Source organism: Podarcis cretensis (genome assembly GCF_951804945.1).
Source record: "Podarcis cretensis genome assembly, chromosome: 17".
Taxonomy (NCBI): domain Eukaryota; kingdom Metazoa; phylum Chordata; class Lepidosauria; order Squamata; family Lacertidae; genus Podarcis; species Podarcis cretensis.
The window spans coordinates 20,990,816-21,012,292 of record NC_137187.1 but is presented as its reverse complement, the minus strand read 5'-3'; the positions used below and the strand labels follow the sequence as shown (position 1 = coordinate 21,012,292).

The window sequence follows — 21,477 nt, the reverse complement described above, 5'->3', positions numbered from 1 at the left end:
CCAGTGTTATATCTTGAATTGCTGAACTTATTTAGAGCAACAAAGATACCTTGAGTTTCTATGCATATGTAGATATCTGTAACTGTAATGGCCTACAAGCTGTATATATCTATGTCCAGAACTGTTTAACTGAGCCTTATCTTCTGCAACAGTAAACTATCTGTACCTTCCTCCGCTTTCGTGTGGTGACTGGTACTGGAAGCAACTTCCACTGTGTAGGTATCTCACCTAAAATTCCCAGCATAGTGTGCTTGCTGAGTAGCATTCCCACACTGCTATAATTTTCAGCAACCAACACTCAAGAAAACAAAGGGTGAGCAAGTGAAAGCTGATGTTTTCCTTCCTTTAGTCTATTCCTGTTCAAAGTCACAAGTCAATTGGCTACTGTAATCTGAATGATGTTATTTCTGTAGTAGAGATGCAAATGAATGATATTCTATTGAAACAATAGTTCCTGCTCTGAACAGGAAAAGAAAGCAATATAAACATGACCACAAAAGAAATAATTTCCAAGTGCCATGGTTCTCCCACCCCATTAGAGGATGACAGGGTTGCCCACTGGGGAGCAGAACGTTGCATTTTTAAATCCAGGAAAAGGAAAGGACACCAAATCTAGATGCAACAAAAATATCTAAAGGCACATTGAAACTCTTCAGAGAACTATGGACCTGGTATCAAAAATCATTGTTCCTCTCCAAATAAAAGCAAAAGTCCTGAGCAGCCTGTCTGGATGGTGGGATTCACATTTTTCTAGGGGAAATTGCAGTGGTGACCATGAACATTTGCTGCTACCTATGCCAAACTGATTACTATTTTTTACTTGGAATGACACGTGATGGGAAGCTGTGCCAGTTTCCCTCACTGGATTTATCAATAGTATCCCAATTTTGTATAAAAGCCCTTACTGTGTCATTGTATGCTGAACCAGCAATTTATTGCAGCCCAGTAAACTGGAATAGCTTTCTCAGGTTAAGAACACAGAGACAGAAATCCAGTTAAGCGAAAACAATTTATATAATAGGAAGAGCATATGGCAGAGGCAGAATCTAGCCACGGAAAAGAATGACAGCCAACCAGAAGGCTTTCTTCAAACACAGTTCAAGTAACCAAAATAAACTTTAAAATAAAAATAAATCAATAAATGACTATATTTAGAGATACAATCGGCATCATGGCTCAACTGTTTTGTCTTTGATTTCTGATTCTGCTTTAGTTACTTAGACTGTGTCTCATTCCGGAGCAGTGCAGTGGAGGGGGAGAGATGTCCGCTAGCAATTCTAGGAAATTCAGCATGATTAAATAAAGAATTCGGTAGCTATTGAGCCAAGGGGAATGTGCCTTAAATTAGAAAAGAAATGATCCACTTTTTGCTGTTGTTTATAGAATAGGCCCAAGGGTGTCCATATTTTCTTGATACTAACTAAACCAAATACTGAACTCTTCATATGATAAAAAGCTGCAAGTCACACATTCAGTCAACTGTTCCAATTAAGAAAAGCATTAACTGGAGAGGAACCCTATGCTGGAAAATGTCCTAGGGCCCATAGACTGCTGATCTTTGTACAAAGCTTTTCTGCCTACATTCACTGAGAGGTAGTTTTACAAACATACGTGAAAGTGAGCACTCTTCCTGTCATGCTAAACCCATGCACTGATGGAGCTCAGATAAAAATTATTCAAAGAAGCCCATTAGGTAGAACATGACAGGTCCATTTCTCCCCACAAAAGTACTTTCAGAAAATGACACTAAAGCTGCAATCCTACCCCTCTTACCTGGGAGTAAGTCCCATTAAACACATTGTCTGACTAGGCGTGTAGAAGATCGCATTGTCAACGAATAATTTTGCTGGCGCCTTGAAAGATGGTTTGCTTAGTACAATTCACATAATCCCTGGCCACTAGCTGTGGCAGATAAGGATGATAGAAGAATCTGGAAGGCAAGAGGTTCCTGAACCCCTGGCCTAATAATAATTCTGGCGCATTTTTATTTATAGCCCCAAAGTGGAACCTTTTCCTGCACCAAATTTTAACGGCACCAACTACAAGTCCTACTGCAAAGGGGGAAAAGTGGGGCACACTCTAAGTCATGCATTCATGGCTGTTCCTTGTACCTGCCCCACACCTGACATCATATGATGGCAGGTGAGTGAGAGGTGGCTGTGTACAGCCAAAAATGGCTTTGTGGGCCAAACTGGGTAGCCTGGCAGATCTGGTTTGGCCCGTAAAGCAGTGGTTCTCTAATGCTGATATAATTCAATGGGCACCGCTATATTGATTCGCAACATTCCCAAATACTGTAAGCACAGACAACCTTGGCAGGAAGCAGAATGAAGAAGATTAATTTGTGTGGCAATTTATGGCCTACTGTTTAACGCAAATATATTACTTAACAACCTGAAGGTCATCAATTGTATGGCATAACAGATATATATGCTGCTCTTTGTGGTGCAGAAAATCATTTGTATTGAAAGAATAAACGTGATTTAGAAGCCAAGGATACTTAGGGGGAAACAGAGTAGTTTCAAGTTCATGGCCACCACTGCAGATTAGTATCTACTGATAACAGTGGAAGTATTAATAATCTGTCGTGTAAGGCTGACATATTAGATACTGTATTCTGTTCAGCTGCACAATGAAATCTAATCCATTTTATTACCTCCAGAATTGCAAACATTCTGTTTAAAGGGTTTTTGCAAGCTTAACTGTGTTTTCAAATTTGTTCCTCAATACAGTTTACTGCAATATCTTCTTATCAGGAAGTTGAATCAAGAGAAGTCTTATCTTGATCATATGTCAGCATAACCACAATCTGCTAAATAAGGAGAAAGTTTCAGATGAGGTACAAATATTTATAATGGCTGATAAAATCAGCATCAGAGAAGCAGAATGATTTTGCAGTACAAAATTAATTATACTTAACATATTCAGCTATGAGGAAAGCAGAGTGTGCCCCAAACACACACACAAACACACACTTACTGATTCATACACATTCTATTGTCTAGTTGCCTTTGGAAAAGTGGGGCGTCCTTTGATAATTCACCATAATCCAGTTACAAATTTACAGCATGGATATTGTGCATTTATATACGAACTGAGTGACAAAACTTGAATAAAATGAAGGTTACAATTTGATTAATATCAAATCTGCAACTGTAACAGAATTACATGGCAGAAAGCTCCATTGAAACCTAGGGATCTGTGCTTGCGGGCTGGCTGGCTGGGCTGCATTCCTAGACATCCTTCAATTGCTGGAATAGCCAGGCCAGCCAGGTAATGGCACACTAAGTATGCATTGTTAAGAAAACAAAGGAAGTAGCTCTGTGCCAGAGTGCAAATGGGTGGGACTCCCTCTCTCAACTATCTATTAATTGATCTGCAGTGAATTGAAGCTTTAACAGTCCATGAATCCATGCTTAATGAGGTGAGATGAAGAATCTGTCTCCACCAGCTTCATTTTCATATCCAAATGACCCATTCAAAGTGTTGACCTTTAAAGCCATGGGTAGGCAAACTAAGGCCCGGGGGCCGGATCCAACCTAATCACCTTCTAAATCTGGCCAGTGGACGGTCTGGGAATCTGTGTGTTTTTACATGAGTAGAATGTGTCCTTTTATTTTAAATACATCTTTGGATAATTTGGGGGGCATAGGAATTTGTTCATATTTTTCATAAAAAAAAATATACTCCGCCCCCCACAAGGTCTGAGGGACAGTGGACTGGCCTCCTGCTAAAAAAAGTTTGCTGACCCCTGTTTAAAGCCCTTAATAGCCTTGGCCCCATAGACCTAAGGGAGCATCTCCACCCCGATTGTTCAGCCAGGACAGTGAGATCCAGCTCTGAGGGCCTTCTGGAGATTCCCTTATTGCAAAAAGTCTAAACCACTAAGTCTCTTGGGCTTGCCGATCCGAAGGTTGGTGGTTTAAATCCCCGTGATGGGATGAGTTCCCGTTGCTCTGTCCCAGCTCCTGCCAATCTAGCAATTCAAAAGCACGCCAGCACAAGTAGATAAATAGGTACCACTGCGGTGGAAAGGTAAATGTCATTTCTGTGCACTTCTGTCACGGTGTTCTGTTGCATCAGAAGTGGCTTAATGCTGCTGGCCACATGACCCAAAAAGCTGTCTGTGGACAATCTCCTTGGCCTGAAAGTGAAATGAGCGCCGCAACTCCATAGTCGCCTTTGACTGGACATAACCATCCAGGGGTTTTTTAACTTTTTTTTGTTTAATTGCACCACAAACCTGCTCTTCTCTGGTCCACTGAGAGCTGGACCATAAAGAAGGCTGATCGCCGAAGAATTGATGCTTTTGAATTATGGTGCTGGAGAAGACTCTTGAGAGTCCCATGGACTGCAAGAAGATCAAACCTATCCATTCTTAAGGAAATCAGCCCAGAGTACTCACTGGAAGGACAGATCCTGAAGCTGAGGCTCCAGTACTTTGGCCACCTCGTGAGAATAGAAGACTCCCTGGAAAAGACCCTGATGTTGGGAAAGATGGAGGGCACAAGGAGAAGGGGACGACAGAGGACGAGATGGTTGGACAGTGTTCTCGAAGCTACCAGCATGAGTTTGACCAAACTGTGGGAGGCAGTGGAAGACAGGAGTGCCTGGCGTGCTCTGGTCCATGGGGTCACGAAGAGTCAAACACGACTAAACAACTAAACAACAACAAACCATCCAGGGGTTCTTTAACTTTTTTGTTGTTGTTGTTTAATGCACCACAAGCCTGCTTTTTTCTGCTGTGAAACTGGATTCCCATGCAAGGAGAAAGGATGAGAGAGCTCACCAAGGACACACACTCTCCTCATTACCCTTGTTCTGAAGAGAGCCATCATGAACTATCCTTTGCAAATACCCTCATGGTCTTGTGAAGCAATCCAAATGTGCCCTTCTCAGCAAAGTTACCAAAGCCTTTGAATAAGTAAACAGAAAGGTTTCAGCTCAGGTGCATTTTAAATCATTTATGTTTCAGGTATTTAATAAGAACAATGGAATTTTGATGAAAGTAATAATTTAACTTTAGCATTTAATTTCCATTTTCTATTCTACATCCTTTGCAAATGTGAGTCACTCTAGGCTTATGATAAGCAGATATTGACATGGCCTTTGAATATAAAGTAATTGCTTAGTAGAATTCCTTCCTTTTTTCTGAAAGTTGACAAGAACGAGAAAGATTGTTAGAGGGATTGCTGTGAATTGTTCAGGAAGGTCAAAGGCATGTCATGAAATCAGCCTGAGAACAATTGTTAATAATCTATTGGTGGTGACTGCCATTAGAAATGCCCATTACTAATTATTTCTGCATGTTTAAAAAAGCTTGACTATCATCAGGTAATAATTTTAAAGGGTATCAGCTGGGGGGGGGGGGGACTAATATGTCACCAAATGATCAGCCTGCTAGTCAGTGGAACTAAAAAAGTATTAAAATGGCAATTCTGCCAAATGTTAGAATCAAAAGGATGGATATAAAAAAACACCCCCAAATGTGAAAATGGAAAACTTTTGCTAATCAAATACAAAATCCCTTTGAGTTTTGTCTGAACTTAGAAAGCACCTTGATATATTTTGATAATGTTTGCTTAACAATATATAACTTATTATGTGATTAAAGTATGATTTAATGAATATTTTGTAGTCGTGGAATTTTTGTAAAGAAACCTTTTTCTTTCTTTTTTAAGTGGGTGACAAAGCACCTTAGGCCAATCAGAGCTTTGTCCAGCAAGTCAACTGCTATTTGTAAACTGTATGTAAGGGTGAAAAAAAGGTTGTAAACAGATTTATAGTGCTATTTTTAAGGCTTTGATAAAATAATGCACTGATCTCCCTCCAGGGCAATTCTAAACATGTCTAGTCAGAGGAAAATTCTACTGAATTCAATGGGGCTTGTTCCTAGGAAAGCATCATTGCAATTGCAGCCTTACAGAGCAGTCTAAACACCTCTTATGCCAGGATGTCTGTGGGGTGGTTCGATTGAACAGAGATGTTCCTATGCTCAGTTCACCAGCTGGCCTCTCAACATCTGCCACTAATGGACTGACACAATTGGTGACAACTCTGGCTGTTGTCCTTCTATCTCACTAAGATCTGGAGGAGGGGCCCCACCAATTTGCCCTCTGGCACAGAGCGCCCTCTCCATTCCTTTCTTAATGGCTCATCACCTCTTTTTTTTTTTTTTTTTTTTGTTCTCTTAATAACCTTATGAGGAAGCTAGCCTGACTTATATTCTAACCCTTGCTGGATCCAGGGGTTCAGAAAACTTGATTAAATTCTAACAGTTACTAGGTCCAGGAATTTAGAGGATGTCTGGCAAACACAAACTCATAACAGCTGGGAAGATGCTCATGATTGACTCAGCCCAGGTGGCTTTCCCAAGTTCAAAATACTTTGTGATGGAGTGAAATGAAACTATGGAAGAATGCTTCCTACACTGCTGTGTTTATGCATGAAGGAGTGCTGTATTTGTTTTAGATCCAAAGCCCACCTACAAATATTAAAATAAGAAGGATCCCATTTTTTATGAAGCGTATTTATTGCTTTAAGTTTTCTTGATTTAAAGCAGCAGAAAATAAAGCTTCTGATGAATGAAACTTGGTGCAGAACAGAAAGCAAATTGCAAACTTGGAGCCACAAGGTTTTCCCCAAAAGAGCTCTTTGATCCCAGCTGTGATACTAATACATTTCATTAGTATTGTAGTAAACCTAGAAAAGTAGATGCATAATATTTCAGGCAAGGCTGAATGGAGTAGGAAGACTATAAGATAGTATCTTCAAGGTAATATTTTTACCTGTCATATTTAAAGGTTATGTTTCACCATTTGACCGAGCAAACTCCATGCTGATTTTATTCCTTACTTCTGCAATTTTCTAAAACAACCCCCCCCCATATATATGCCTCCTCATACTCAAACCCAAACCCTCCCTAGCAAAAATTGGTCACCCTCTTCAGTGGTTCCTCAGTCTATCATAGCTAATCATTGAGTAAGTTGTCTGGGAGGAGGGAATAAGAGATGCCTTGGTAGAATCATTAGGGCCAAACTGAGCCCTTGATCTCCCTTGATTTGGAGTAAGAACCAAGGTGTATGGGCAGGGTGTATGTGTGTGAAAATAAGTTGTGTTGCCAAAGGAAAGAGAGAGTAGCTGAGGTACAATGCCATCAGAGGCTAAAATAGGTCTTGGTGGCATATTCTCTCCCTAATGAAGAAATGAATTTCTCTTAGTACCTGGCTGGCAGGTATGTTTGGTTGAAGGATGAATGATCCAAGAACATAAAAAAAGGCCAATTGCATCATATCAAAGGCTTATCTAGGCCACAATTCTGCTATCACAGTGACCACTCAGATTTTTGTGGGACACCTATTATCAGGAAGTGAACATTATCACACTCTCTCACTCGTGTTTCCCAGCAACTATTAATTACAGTAGAGGCAGATACCAGAGGTAAAATAAAGCCATAATGACTAGTACCCAGCTTTGTCCTCCAAGACTTTGTCTAATTCCTCTTGAAAGCTAACCAAGTTGTGGCCACAACATCACCTTGTGACAGCAAATTCCACAGTTCATCTACACGCTTTCTCCTACCGTAGAGGAAAGTGGAACTCCAGTAGTAGGGTAGAGGTGGATTGTGGTTGGGAAACAGCTGGTCTTGGTGAGAATGAACTTGATAAAATATTCAAGTGGGAACTGATCAGAAAGGTTTGATGTATGGTGTGCTCCTCAAACAATTATTTATTGAGGTTAAGAGAGGGCAATGTTTTATCAGTGCACACATGCTCAGGAACATGTAAAATGGTTCTAAGTTTGCATTGCTTTTGTGTGTGTGCGCGTGTGTATCCACATGGTTGCAGAGGAGAAAAATAAAAATAAAAAGTGAGGGAAATGCAATGCAAAATAATGGCAAAATAATTAAAAAGGGGCAAAAAGCAGGCAAGGTTCTGGGAAAACTGACTTTGGCAGTCCTGCCCACCATTGACCCAACGAACTTTTGACTATACACAATTTTGGCTTTAGGTGTGATTGCTGTAATGTAACCTCTGCTTAAATTGCGGGCTTACTGCAAGTAAAATTTTACTCACTATTATGCCAGAAATTATAATCTCACGTTAATAAGAAAAGCCTAACACTAATCTATTTCCAAAGTTTTACTACATTTAAAAGATAAATTAAAACTACAGCAAAGGGTGTTCTTTTGTGCTCAGTTATTACAATGAGTCCTCTGGGGATCTGGGAATTCTAGGTTATTTTTCTCTCTCATCTAGCCTACATTTTTTAAACCGTCCTTTTTATTGTTTTATAGATTAAAACACACACATAAGCAAGCAGAGCCCTGCCATGATAAAAAATAATTCTTATCTAAGCACAAAAGTTTTCATTCAACAGAGATGATGAGACAGAAGACTTCACAAACTCATATACTGCAGATGCCTCTTGAGACCAAAAACAACAACAACATTGTGACAAATGGGACACATACATCTTAAAAATAACAGTAGTGAACTAATATTATCTTTAACAAATGATTACTGTGGATATGTTGGCTGAGTTTATTGGGTGGAAAGAAACACTGAATTGTGTGTGGGTGTGGCAGTCCCTTTTCCCTTAGTCTGCATGAGTCCTTAGTCTCTTTATTCCTCTTCTTGAAGAAGAGGTGTCTGGGATAGCTCAGTTGGTAGGTCCCTGCGGATTGTAGGTGGGCAAATGTTGTCCCCATCTTCAAAAAGGGGAGGGGAAAAGAAGACCCAGCTTGACATCTTCAGATATCTAAAGGGCTCTCACATGGAGGATGGAGAAAGATTATATTCTGCTCCGTAAACTGGGACAGACCCAATAGATATGGGATGATACCCAGCATTAGTCATACTCAGTAGACCTATTGAAATAAATGGGCCTAAGTACAGTTCTCATGGTACTTTTTCCCCCACTATGAGGGTCCAGTTTTCCCAGCTGATATTTTCTACCTTGAAACCTTTTTGGATTTTTTCAGAATAGTCCCAAGATGCTTAAAGTAGTTACTTCATTTTGCAGTTTACTGAGAATGGTTGTTTATCAGGGGAAGGGGAAGGACTAGGTAATCAACCGTCGCAATGAGTACAGAACTACTCAAATCCACAGGACAGGTTTTGAACAGGGGTTGTGTTGACAAAAACCGCTGCTGCTTGTAATCTGATTCAGATACACCTCCCTTCATAATAAGGTGACTTTATGCCCCCAACTCCAATTGTTACAGCTGCTTCTGGGCGATTCTTTCTAAAGCAGATCATTATCTCTTGTGAAAATCAGTAAAAAGACTGGCTCTGCTTTGCTGCCTAACAATCCACCCACCCCTGCTAGCAGCGACGTCCCAGAAGTGCTCAATATCCTCTCGTCACCCCAAGCCTTGCGGTTATGAGTGGGAGGTGCAATGTACAGAAGGGGGAGAAAATGATGCATTGCACAGCTTGTGATGGACTGGCAGAACCAAAGGGGTGACCACCCCTATCACTAACAATGAGCTTATTCCAGTGCTGCCTTCCCACTCATTCCACCTTCTTCCAAACTGCATTTCTTAGAGTGGGAACAAAGAACAGATTGAAATGTAGAAGAATGGACTTGTAATATTAATGCTTTTCTTGTATCGTTCTAGAAAATTTGTCACTATTACCTAAGCACTGATTTAATGATTTTGCATTAAATCTTAAGCCAGTGGTTATACAAAGGGTAACTGTAGTATATAATGTGTAGAGTCATTCTGTCACTGTTGGCTGTTGTTGTTTTTAAATAAAACTCAGTATAACTGGATAATTTGGACAGCAACTACTCCCTACCTTTTAATACTCTAGATTCAATGAACTATTCAGTGAAATATATTCAATTATGGTATTTATTTGGTTTAGGATAAAGAAAAGAACATCTGGGGCTGGGAAAACTTAATTAGAAGACACACTTAAATATACATCATACCAAGTGTGGTATATTATAATATACAGTCATACCTTGGTTGTTGAACAGAGTCCGTTCGACTTCCAAAACATTCGCAAACCAAGGCATGGCTTCTGATTGGTTGTTTGGCCCCGGAAACAATGCCAACAGCCGAAACGGACATTTGGCTTCCAAAAAATGTTCGCATACAGGAACACTTACTTCCGGGTTTGCAGCGTTCGGGAGCCAAAACGTCCGAGTACCAAGGCGTTTGACAACCAAGGTACAACTGTAGTATAGTATATCAGGATATGCCAGCCAGCTTGATAAGGTACCAGATTTTTTGGGGGGAAGCTACAGAATGAGACAACATCAAAAAATGGTATTATATATGGTATTAGGAAACCTCAGAGCTAACAGACCATAATTCCTGGCTTAAACTTCTGGTATACTGATCTACAGCTTCATAGCATGTAACACCTTATTAAGCATAAAGAACAAAATTCATTGGATTTCTACTAGTGCAGGGCTATGCAGATTTACTTGGGAGTTTGTCGCAAGTGTGTGATTTACTCATGACTAACCAAACACATCAGTAGGCCAAAATAAATAAATAAAACAAAAAAAAAAGTTTAGTCAGTACTTGAATGTATGCAATGTGATAGTGCAACACATAAAGGTTTCACTACAAACCTATAAAACTGTAAATGATACTTCTATTCTCACCACTAATTCTAATGCAACTGGTTAGGCTTAATTTTTTCAAAATAACTTAAAACACAAATCACCACTGGTAGGTCTGGGAGACTCCTAAGCATTTCCTAGTCTATAATATACTAACTATACAGTGTATTGTTTTGTCTTTTGCTGTATAGCCTAGACTTGCTTGAGTAATGGTGCCTGTAAGGCTTTCCTGCATTTTTGCCAGGTTACACAAAGAACTCCTCCTTGCCTATTTGAATTCAAATTTCTGAGACTGTCTTTTGCTTCATAGACTCATCATTTATGCCGTGCTAGAAGAAGCTAATCTTTCTGACATTATCAAGTACTTCCCTTTAAAGTTTATATAATTCAATTAGATTTGTTCCATTTAAACATCTTTTTCGTTCCTAGACTACATAAAATTAAAGTTTCAAAACCTTTTCATTTCAACCCTATCCTATAATCTATGGATTAATCTAATGCAGTCATTCTATGTACCATTTTATTATAAAGAGAGAACTCTGAGCACTGAAATAATGAAACTGCAGAAGGCCATGTACTTCTGGTTTTTTAAAAAAGCAGGATTTCCTTTTCATCACCTACATTTGAAAGCAGATCTTCATGACTGGGATGAGGAACCCTATGACACTAAATCAGTTTTGAGTCATTAGTAACTACAGAAAACAAGTTCACCTTCTAAAGTTTCCATGGGATTTCCTAGGAGATATATGCACAGGTGATTTTCACTCAAAACTGCACAGCATCACATGGCTAGCTTTCATAGGAAACATTCCCATTTCCATTTCATTTCCAAGTATCCTTACATTTCACTATTCCATAATCACAACGGAACAACTTGCTTGTTCATCAGCTTGTTTCCTTTCATTGCCAAAGTAGGGCAAATGCTCAAGGGCTCCCTATAAGCCAGCAATCTGAAATTGAGTAAGCTAGTCAGTAAGTTCCGTCAGCCCCAGCAAGTATGGCCAATGGTCAGGAATGATGGCACCATCCAGATAGCCACATAGTTACTTATCCCTGTTATATGGTGTGTGTGGTTTTTTTGGGGGGAGGGGTGAAGTTAGCTGCATGCCAGACCCCTTTAATACCTGGATCCAGGATGTATGAAATTTATTAAGGCTTCTAATTCTTGGAATAGCCAGACTAGCCTCCTGGCGAGGTTATAGCCAAAGGATAAATGGACATAAATCTGATATCAGGAATCACAAGACAGAGAAACCAGTAGGAGAGCACTTCAATCTCCCAGGACATTCTATACAAGATCTCAAAGTAGCTGTCTTATTACAAAATAATTTCAGAAATAGACTGGAAAGAGAAGTTGCTGAATTGCAACTTATTACCAAACTTAAAACCATGGATAGACCTGGTCTGAATAGAGACATTGGATCCTTATCTCATTGTACATGATAAAGCTATGGTATGTTTAGCCATCTCACATCTTGCTTTTTCCTATAAGACCAGTCATTAACAGTCGTCAACAGGTTTACCCCTCCTATCAGCCAATCACCCATTTCCACCACCCTTCTGTGTAATACCCCTCCCCACCCTCTCACTATATAGAAGGGTCTGGTGACTTCTGTTTCAGTGTATCTGAAGAAGTGTGCATGCACACGAAAGCTCATACCAAGAACAAACTTAGTTGGTCTCTAAGGTGCTACTGGAAAGATTGATTTATTTATTTTTGTTTCAACTACGACAGACCAACACTGCTACCTACCTGTAAGTAGAGCCATTAAAGGGTATTTAGAGGCTCGGACTGTGACAGCAAATGGGTGGGGCCCTTCTGTCAACAGAAAAAGGCAGAGTTTGGAGCAGAGGTAGCAGGGGATATCCTTCAACGTTCCCCTGATGAAAATCAGGACATGAGAGTGTGTCTTTTGTTGCAGCGTGAGTCAGTTGGCTTGTGTGGGAGCACAATACCAAAACAAATGCGTCTTTTGGTGCTGCGCCCTTGTGAGAGCATGACACCACTGCAAGCATCAGTGCTGGCTGCAAGCACCAGCTCAAGCCCAGGACATTCTGGGATGAAGCTGGGATGACTTCTGTTATTCTGGAAATGTCCCATTACAATAGGGATAGTTGGAGGATATGGCAGTGATGCGATCTAGAAGGAAATCAGCAAGCTGGAGATGGAGGGAAGAGCAATGTTGTAGAGCAATGTTTGATTTCTGTTTGGATCAAGGTTGCCGCTATGGGAGAAACAATACCCTTTTGGGTTGATAATGGTGTGAACCTCTTCATCGTATGCTCAGGTTGTATGCATGTGTAAATAAATCACAGTCTCCACCATGCCTCATTCTAAAAGGAAACATGAACCCTGGGTAAGGGCCTGGAAAGCCTGGAATCTCGCACTACTCAGAGATTGGGGTGACATGCAACAATATCAGAATGGTTAACAAAAATATGGTTTCATCTCAAGGTTGTTAATCAAATGCTGCTGGTCAAGGAGCAGACCAAGAATCATGGGAATGCAGAGGAAGCTCCTAATTCTTGAATAACCCAAAAATAATATTCCCCATCATAATATGTAAAAATACATTTTAAAAGAAAGCAAGTTTTGTACATTCAGGGACAACTGGGTACAGCAAACCCTTTTCCCCCAGATGAATCATATGTTGTTTAGGAAAAACCTTCTTTTTTGCAACCCCCTTCAGAGGCGTTTCGTGAATGGAACCATATACTTGGCTTTAAACAGTTGAGGTTGTATTTTTACAGTGGAAGGGGGTAGTGAGGCATATCACTTTTCCTGGAATACATTTGATACTGCTGTTTTCACACAATCAACAAAACCACAAAACAAAGCTGACAAGCTAGTTCTCCTGGGCTTGGGTTTTCTGCTCTTTGGGGCTTTTGTTGTCTGCCCAAATGTTCTGTGCATGACAGCTAATTTGTGTAATACAAATGATGTTACCTTATAAGCTTTATCTCAGTGGAATGCTAACTAGAGCATCTCCGTGTAAACAAGCACTTGAGTTTATTATCCATAATCCTATAGAACAGTCTTAAACATCGCAGAGCATTCTGGAAACAGTGTTAAGGTTATCAGTTCAACTTTCACAGTTACTTTGTTGGCTGTTAAATCACAGCAGACTGCTACAGTAAATTCTGTTAAACAAACTTACTTCCATGTAAAAATGCAGTACAGGATCATCTGAAAATCCCTATTCTCAGTAGTTTTAGAGCTGTGGGGTTTTTTGAGAGGTCCCCCCCCCCTGTTTATTGGAATGCATAGGATATAAAACAGTTCCAAGCCCTAACAACATACCCCTAATTTTTATTTTTAGTGAAAAAAGCGTCCATTTTTTTACTTCCAGGAGCTATGGTATTAAAGTTTGGCTGCTGAAACCCATTTTGATAATCCTTGACAGGTGATAAAGCACATTTTACTTTCTACTTCTGGTAGGCTTTATTCCTTTTCATCATGGAATTTCTTACCATGAATCTTTTTTCTGTTTATAACTGGAATTTATTTCAGCAGAACATCTCCCATTTTAAAAAGCAACTATATCTCAGGCATGTTTCAAAATCTATGTTGAAATCACACCCTTTCCCAAACCATAGGACTACAAACAAGAGTTTAACCTTAACTTCAAAGAGAGACTTCACCATGGACATTAAATTTTGGCTCACTATAAAAAGTTTGTCCTATGTGTCTTTGGATCATGGCCAGTGCAAAAATGCAGGATCTACAAGAACAGTTCAAACATGAAGAAGTGTGCACGCACAGAACAGCTTATACCCAGAACATATTTAGTTGGTCTCTAAGGTGCTACTGGACAATTTTTATTTATTTATTTCAACTGCATCACACCAACATGGCTACCTACCTGAAGCTCAAACATGGTAACATATGTCTGTCAAAAAGCACTGATTTGTTCAACCAATTCTAGATAGAAACAAGGACCATCTTATTAGCTTCTTAAAACTGAAACTGCAGAAACATCTGCCAACATATATGCCACGTAACTTCCTGCTGTCTCAAAATAACTTCAATAGCAAAAACATGCCTGTTATCCATCTCTGAGTAGAGCACCTTCTCACCAGAATTTAATTTCTTAGATTATTAAGCACTTTGCAGCAAAAAAAGGTAATAGAAATTATCAGTCTTACCCTGAGTGTGTAGATTTTGATTCAGTTCCAAATTCTCCACCCTGAGACCTGAAAAAGGTAAAGAAAGAAACACAGAGAAAATGTCATCTCATATTGAGGTTCAAAGAAAATGTTGAAATAATGCTAATCACAACACTTCAGCAATAGCAATACAATTAAAAATAAAAGCTTATTTAAAACATTTCCAAACAATTTAAAAATACCTAAAAGTGACTAAGCACAATAAAACATCAGAATGTTATCACCAGAAATTAATAAATAGAAATTTACAGTTTTCATTTATTTAAAACATGCATTCTCCACCTCTAATCACCGTCTAAATATGCAACAAAAATGTGGTGGGAGCATGACATGCTGTTAGAATGGACTGATGACACCAAGCTGCAGATTCCAGACTGAACTGTGAAGAGAGACTGAACTCCTGCCAGAATTGGCAGTAATGTTCCAAGCCACAGTCCTGCTGGTGCCTCACTAGCAACCCTGGAGACTCCAGGTCGTCCTTCATCCTTGCTGGTGTTCCCTGTTCGACTGCCTTCTTCCAGCATACAAGTGCTAATGAGAGTGAAGAGACGGGAGGAACTCACCAGAACTCAGTTCCGGCACCTTTCAGATGGGCACCATTGCCATTTTAAGAGAACAAGGGAGGTGTTCATGGCAAGTTCTGGCACCTCTTTTTTCTGGCACTGTCTAACATGAATGTATTTTTTTTACAGATCTGGGGTAACAGAGTTTGGAGGTATAAGGACACCCATAACTGCTAGAATTGTTATGTAATGTTAGAAATCAATAAATGGTAGAATTTAGATAATATTTACAATATTGAAGGGAAGATGTTAGATTGAAAAGGCAGGCTAAACCAGAAAATTGCCTGGGGAGAAGGTCCATCAGGGAGTAATAACTGAACAATGGCCAGTCAATGACCCTCTGCTAGAGCTCTGGGCAAATAGAGCTGGGAGGGGGAGATTACAGGAAGTGTGATTTCACACAGTAAATAACGTGTCCTTTTGAAATTTAGAGGCCATCTTGGCAGACTGGGATAGAAGCACAGAAATGATGCCTGGACTACAGTGCTGCACTGCTGGGAGGAACAAGCCCCTCTGGAGATGTACTGCTCTGAGCTCTCTTCAAAGTAGACCCAGGTCTAAAATATGTGTACAATAAACCATATTTCTTAAAGACACTGGTCTCTGTTGTGTCTTGATTTCCCAACAGAAATACAACCCTGGGTGAGTGCTTGGAACCCTTTGGAGATTCGGGGTGGCACACAACCCTTTTATTTTAACAATGCAATTTTGATAAATGGGTAATGGAGATTGTTCCAGTTTGGAAACTGATTGTATATGGATAACAAGTAAGTACTACTGCTTTTCTGAATGAGTCCCATGACTTGTTTCCAGGAGAATTCAAGTATCTGATCAGCCCTGTAGCCAGCCTTCTCTGTTAGGTGAAGCAGTCACATTTCTAGGTGCAGTGGCGGAGCGTGGGTTGTCAGCACCCGGGGCAAGGCAAGTAATTTGCGCCCCCTAACCCGTGGATTTGCGCCCCCTAACCCGTGGATTTGCCCTAACCCCAGATGTTGCGCCCGGTGCGGGCGGCCCCCCTGCACCCCCCACGCTATGCCACTGTCTAGGTGGGATATTTTTTGTAGAAGAGTGAGGTACATATTGCCAGGCCATCCACACTTACTGGTGGACAAGATGTGAGGGCCAGGCCAGGGGAAGTGAAAGGCCTTTCCCCTTTATAATATATAATCAGCTCTCTAAACTCTTTCTCCCCTTTCTGTAAATTACTAAGCCCTTTTGGATCTATGGTATTACATAGGTTCCCCACCACACCCTTGTTAGGGGCTTCCTTTTGATGCATGTCTATGTCTCAGGTTTTGTGTGTTGTCTGCTGAATGAGTCACGGTTCCTCTGAAGTTAATGGTAATTTCCTGGTTTTCTCTTTATCACCTTAATTCTTGTAGGGGCAGCAGATGCTGCTGGGCAAAATGCCCTCATTCCTAGACATGGTTAATGCAAATTACTTAAGCGACAAGCCTCCAGCAGCCTCAAACATTAGAATTTCTGAAACAAGGAAGAGCTGATACTTTTGTGATGCTATCTTCAACTGACATTGCTTCTTAATTAAAAAAAAAAAAAGTAACTGATAAGGATGATTGTTTACTAACCAGATCATTGCATTTCCCAGCTAATTTTCAAGTAGACTGTCTACAAAAAAATTAAATAACACAGTAGCTAAAAACGGATTACAATTATGGCTCACTGAATAAAACTGCATCAGTGTGTGCTTCTCAATGTTGGCAAATAGGAAAATACCCCCTGATCTTTTCACTATCTCTGTTGGGTTCCTGTATCCTTCCATCCATGAAGGCATTTGATCCAGTGGAGGACCCCTGCAAATGGCAGCGTGGGGCAGCAGCAGCCACTTGGCCTTTGTTTGCCAACATCCCTGTTGCCTACTAAGGACAGAGAGGGGCAGGAATGAAGCACTAGTAGGGTGAATGCATACTGGTGCAGAAACTGCCTGGTGGGGGAGGGGAGAGATGAAACTTTTGCCAATCCCCTTATCCCCTGCAGCCCTGGTACCATGTCCAACACTGTCCTCAAGGGGGGCTTAATTTATCTGCTACCTACAGTGAGAATGGTCACAGGGTAGGCAGCTGTTGCAGCCCATCTCTCTAAACACGCAACACCTGAGTTAGGCGGGTGGCTGTTGGGGAACTCTTAGGCTGCCCACTGGGGAGTAGCAGATATCCCCCCATCTGTTTATCTGAATCTTGGCCAATCCAGCAGGGTCAAGTGGGTGGGGCTTGGGACCTGATAAAAGCTGTCTGTGTCTGATCTCGGGGTTGATGGTGCAGAAATGTATGATAACAGGTTACCCTGTTACAGGGGTCTAGTAGGAAGTCTCTGTCCAAAAGCTGTGCGGCAGATGGGCCATATAAAGCTTCCTTCAGTGGTTGGGAGGGTTATCCATGTAGACTTGTGGTTTGCGAAGGACCTGTTAATCCTGGGCTTCACCCTGTCATGCAACAGCCCTTTGAAGGATTTTGAAGGATATTCACCAGGGGTTTACCTCGCCTGGGTCAGTTCACTCAAGCAGAGATCGCTCTGTGGGCCGGATCGCGTCTGTGCTGACACAATTTCCGGCATCTGCACATGCGCAGATGTGATTTCTGGCGCCGCAGAAGTGAGTCCACGCTCTGTGCTGTGCCGGTTTAGGGCAGTGCTCGGGGACTCGCCGAGCAGGCAGCTCAGTTTGAGGGTGGCTTGTGGGCCGTTTAAACGACCCCTGTGGGCTGCTTGTGGCCCACGGCTGCAGGTTACTGACTCCTGAAATACACCCAATGCCTAAGTCAAATCCAACCTACATCTGAAATCAATGAAGTTATGACCAATTTTTAAAATCAAAGAAATTTGTCCTGTCCAGTTTCTTCACCTTCATTACTCAGGCCTTGCTTCCTGGAGGTGTGTGTGGGGTGTGTTTTTCACTGTGAGTGCATCTGCAAGCAGTACACACCAAAACGCTACCATCTTGTTCTTTTACCTCACTCTCCCGTTTGTGTAAAGTTTAAAATATTTATATGCTGCTCGCCATGCTCACGTTTCCAGATGGTGTACAACGATAAAATGTAAAACAGTAAAATAAGCAAATATACAGTATAATTAAAAAACAATAAATGTTTTAAAATAATGAATAACCAAAAAATTCTTAAAGGCATAGTGTCTGGCCTCACATGTCAGAAAACACCAAGGTGAATAGAAAGGTTCTCAACATATACTGAAATGGTAAATGTGTTGATTATGGGGCCTTGTTTCTGGGGACATAGATTAGATCTCAAGCTCATATCCATTGTCTTGAAGAAGAAGAAGAAGAAGAAGAATAGTAGTAGTAATTTGGATTTGATATCCCGCTTTATCACTACCCGAAGGAGTCTCAAAGCGGCTAACAATCTCCTCAGAGAAGTGTGACTTGCCCAAGGTCACCCAGCATCTGCATGTGGAGGAGCAGGGAAGCGAACCTGGTTCACTAGATTACAAGGCTACTCCTTTTAACTACTACACCACACTGGCTCTGTTACTACCCACAAAGGGAGGATGAGATATGGAATCTCAAGGGTGCACACAGAGTATTATTAATAGTAGCACTTCCATACAAAACCTTGAACCCCTAGCTATTAACTCAAAATTACAGTGAAAGCTAAATAAGCAGCAGTGAACTATTCAAGGAATATTGTAGTAAAACAATCCAGATGGCTCAAACCATCATGCCACTCAGATAAAACAACAACAACATACACATATGCAATCAAAGCAAGACAAGTGAAATAATATAATTGCATAAAGTACTATTGCTTCCTGGGGCATAGGAATAAAATGTATGTTTCTTGGAAGCCTTCAAGAAAATACCAGGCAAGTAGATAAATGATCTATACAGTGACTATCAAAAGCCAAAAACCCAAACCACAGGTGCAAAGTGAGAGAGCAATCATTTCTCGGGAGCACTGGAGAAGTGACAAGATATGTCAACTTTATGACACAACCTGATGTATCCCTCCTGAGTTCTTGCTGTTTGCTTGCTTATAAGAGGAAACATTTATTCTGTCAATTTTTTTTCTAGAGGTATCTCGAGTAAGGGGTGGGTGTAGAACACTTGTCTTATGAAAATCAATTTGCCATGAACTTTGAAACAAGGATTAAAACAGCTGAAAACTATATTACCATCAATACTGTGCTGTTATCCTTCAGAAAACAGCAATGCTGGGCAACTTGGAACATGCCCTCATCTCACCCACCTGACCTGAGGAATTTTGGTACAGTCATACCTCTGGATACGTAAACTTCGGGTTGTGAACGTGGCAAACCCGGAAGTATACCTGCACACGCATGCGCAGAAGTGTTCAATCGCATGCGTATAAATGCTCAATCGCGCTACGTGTGTAGAAGGGCGCCTCCGGTTACGAAGTTTTTGGGATGCGGCCAGGCCTCCAGAATTGATCCCATCCATAAACGGAGGTACCACTGTAGTCTTAAATTCTCTTCAGGCATACCTCCTTACATGAGAAGTGGGGAAGGGCAGATGTGCTCCCTGGTCTTGTTCCCTGCGCTGTGTCAACATCATTGCTCCCCCAGGCCTCTCTGTATGTCTGCAGTCGGAAGCCTTTCCTAATCATGTTGACTCCGCGTGCAATTTAGAAGCTTGATATCCCATGAGTAGAGTGGACTTTCTGCTGCAGAAATATAACCCCCCAATGCATAGAGAACTATAGGAGCAGCAAAAGTGATGTTGGGGAGCATGAAGGAGACTACCCCCATGCTACTCCTCAGATAGCTTACCTGCAGTGGAACCCCTAAGCTTGCTTCTGGCAATATTTAGGTAGCAATTCTACTATTTTAATAGGCAGCAAAATGCTGAAGCCCCTTCTAGGTATTTTCAGCATCCCTTTCCAGACATATGTGCAAATAAGACATGATATAGTATCAATTCATATTGTCAGAACACTTAATTAAACAAAAACAAAAACTACTTGATTGGCTGGCAAAACATTTGGTAAAAAGGGAAGAACTCATAGAGCTCATCTGCATCACTGCTGTTCAGTATTCTCAGCTGCAGGTTTCAAACAGCTCCCACCGGTACCAGAGCCTAAAGAATTTCAGCACTGAGCAATAATGTGTTCCCAGTGTAGTAAGGTTAACCATCTGTATTCTGGAGTGTATTACTTTATACAGTCCACATGTTAAAAGTTATGTTACAGTTTTGCCATGTTCTCTAGAAATATAAAAAGCCTTTTCATCTTAAACTGAAAACAATAGCAAAAACAAAGGAACAACTTTTTAAGCCCCCTTTTTTAATTTGTCAGGACAAAAATAAATACATCACATCAGTTTTAAAATAAATAAATGACTAAGATATGGGTGACTTCATGCACAACCAATAATCCTTGAAACAGTATGATGTTTATTCATGTAAACCATGTTTTGATAAAGGAAAATATATGCTCTTGTTTTTCAAAGAGATCTTGCTCAAGTGAATTTCTATGCACAGAAAAGTTCAATCACGTGCCCAGGAGGAAAAGTGTGTGTGTCCCAGTTCAGCTAGCTAATGGCAAGAGTCCTGCTCAAAAATACGGTTCCTATAGGTGATCACCTTTATATACAATGGGTTGGAACCAGACAAATGTATGTGTAATGAGCTTGGTTAGAAGCCCTATTCCTGTGACCAGTGCAGTCAACCTTTAAAATTCTGGTGATTGGAGGACCCTTCTGGATTGGTCAGGGAATGTGTAGGGAATGGAGAGAGAAATGGGGATGAAATTAGGTGAAATCCCCCTTAGCTGTGAAGCTTGCCCTTTCCAACTGACCACAGTCAATAATTAAAACTGTTTTAAAATTCAGTAAACTCAGACAACAGTCTACAGTAAAATACGGAGTCAGCAGCAAAATAAGCCTGGTGGTAGCACACTCACATTAACCACGAAACTTTATATGTTAAAAAGAAAAAACCCACCCAGCTAAAAGCTGGCTGTGAATATGCCCAATGGGCCACTCCCTTTGAACTTCATTTGTGTGTCTGCAGGGTGAATTTCATAAAGGACTTATTCCACTATATTTCATTTCACTTATTTTTACCCTGTGGTTAGATTTACTTAAAAAAATAGAACTACATTGGAAATGGTACAATATACAGCTGTTCTTCCTCAATTAACATTCTCTCTTGTTGAAGACTCAACGGGAATTACTAAGACCC

The 21,477-nt window shown here is 40.7% G+C and overlaps 1 protein-coding gene across 25 annotated transcripts in view; it reads right to left on the bottom strand.

Annotated features, from left to right (window-relative positions):
* The window catches only part of PTPRD (protein tyrosine phosphatase receptor type D), a 1,166,566-nt gene that overhangs the window by 702,957 nt on the left and 442,132 nt on the right, over positions 1-21,477 (bottom strand). For all 25 annotated transcript variants that reach the window (XM_079959081.1, XM_079959070.1, XM_079959090.1 and 22 more), the window contains one exon: positions 14,728-14,775. The gene's annotated coding sequence lies outside the window, so the exon portion shown is untranslated. The remainder of the gene's footprint in view (positions 1-14,727; positions 14,776-21,477) is intronic.